Source organism: Suricata suricatta, chromosome 14 (genome assembly GCF_006229205.1).
Source record: "Suricata suricatta isolate VVHF042 chromosome 14, meerkat_22Aug2017_6uvM2_HiC, whole genome shotgun sequence".
Lineage (NCBI taxonomy): Eukaryota > Metazoa > Chordata > Mammalia > Carnivora > Herpestidae > Suricata > Suricata suricatta.
Genome location: NC_043713.1, coordinates 45,320,819 through 45,323,082, shown reverse-complemented (window position 1 = coordinate 45,323,082; position 2,264 = coordinate 45,320,819).

Genomic DNA, 2,264 nt, shown 5'->3' with positions numbered 1-2,264 from the left:
CTTTCTTACAAATGGCCAAATTTCATTCTTTCTCATTGCCATGTAATACTCCATATATATATATACCACATCTTCTTGATCCATTCATCAGGTGATGGACATTTAGGCTCTTTCCATGATTTAGCTATTGTTGACAGTGCTGCTATGAACATTGGGGTACATGTGCCCCTATGCATCAGCACTTCTCTATCCCTTGGGTAAATCCCTAGCAGTGCTATTGCTGGGTCATAGGGGAGTTCTACTGATAGTTTTTTGAGGAACCTCCACACTGTTTTCCAGAGCGGCTGCACCAGTTTACACTCCCACCAACAGTGCAATAGTGTGTCTGTCTCTCCACACCCTCGCCAGCATCCATAGTCTCTTGATTTGTTCATTTTAGCCACTCTAACTGGCGTGAGTGGTATCTCAGTGTGGTTTTGGTTTGTGTTTTCCTGATGATGAGTGATGTTGAGCATCATTTCATGTGCCTGTAGGCCATCTGGATGTCCTCTTTGGGCAAGTGTCTGTTTATGTCTTCTGCCCATTTCTTCAATGGGTTATTTGTTTTTCAGGTATGGAGTTTGGTGAGTTCCCTGTATATTTTAGATACTAGCCCTTTATCTGATATGTCATTTGCAACTATCTTCTCCCATTCTGTCGGTTGCCTATTAGTTTTCTTGATTGTTTCCTTTGCAGTGCAGAAGCTTTTTATCTTGATGAGGTCCCAATAGTTCATTTTTGCTTTCATTTCCCTTGCCTTTGGGATGTGTCAACTAGGAAATTGCTGCAGTGGAGGTCAAGGAGGTTGTTTCCTACTTTCTCCTCGAGGGTTTTGATGGTACCTGTCTCACATTCAGGTCCTTCAGCCATTTTGAGTTAATTTTTGTATATAGTGTAAGAAAGTGGTCTAGTTTCATTCTTCTGCATGTTGCTGTCCAGTTCTCCCAGCACCACCTGCTAAAGAGGCAGTATTTTATCCATTGGATACTCTTTTCTGCTTTGTCAAAAATTAATTGGCCATACATTTGTGGGTCCAGTTCTGAGTTCTCTATTCTATTCCATTGGTCTGTGTGTCTGTTTTTGTGCCAATACCATACTGTCTGGATGATGACAACTTTGTAGTAGAGGCTAAAGTCTGGGATTGTGATGCCTCCCATTTTGGTTTTCTTCTTCAATATTACTTTGGCTAATCGGGGTCTTTTGTGGTTCTATACGAATTTGAGGATAGTTTGTTCTAGTTTTGAGAAGAATGCTGGTGCAATTTTGATGGTGATTGCATTGAATGTGTAGATTGCTTTGGGTAATAATGACCTTTTCACAATGTTTATCTTCTGATTCATGAGCATGGACTCTTTTTCCATTTCTTTCTGTCTTCAATCTCTTTCATAAGTTTTCTATAGTTTTCATCATGTAGGTCTTTTACATCCTTGGTTAGGTTACAATTGTGAATGGGATCAGTTTCTTGATTTCTATTTCCAGTGCTTCATTATTGGTGTATAGGAATGGAACTGATTTCTGTATGTTGGCTTTGTACCCTACAACTTTACTGAATTCATTGATCAGTTCTAGAAGGCTTCTGGTGGAGTCGATTGGGTTTTCCATGTAGAGTATCATGTCATCTGCGAAAAGTGAAAGTTTGACTTCTTCTTTGCCAATTCTGATGCCTTTTATTTCCTTTTGTTGTCTGATTGCAGATGCTAGGACTTCCAGCATTATGTTAAACAACAGTGGTGAAGTGGACACCCCTGTCGTGTTCCTGATCTCAGGGGGAAAGCTTTCAGGTTTTCCCCATTGAGGATGATATTAGCTGTAGGCTTTTCATAAACTGCTCTTATAATGTTTAGGTAAGTTCCTTCTATTCCGACTTTCTCAAGGGTTTTTATTAAGAAAGGTGCTGTATTTTTTCAAATGCTTTCTCTGCATCTATCGACAAGATCATACCATTTTTATCTTTTCTTTTGTTAATATGATGTGTCACATTGATGGATTTGCGAATATTGAACCAGCCCTGTAACCCAGGAATGAATCCCACTTGATCACGATGGATAATTATTTTATATGCTGTTGAATTTGATTTGCTAGTATCTTGTTGAGTATTTTTGCATCTGTATTCATTAAGGATATTGGTCTGTAGTTCTCTATTTTTGCTGGATTTCTGTCTGGTTTGGGTATCAAGGTAATGCTGGCTTCATAGAATGAGTTTGGAAGTTTTCCTTCTATTTCTATTTTTTGGAATAGTTTGAGAAGAATGGGTATTAGCTCTGCTTTAAATGTCTGGTAGAATT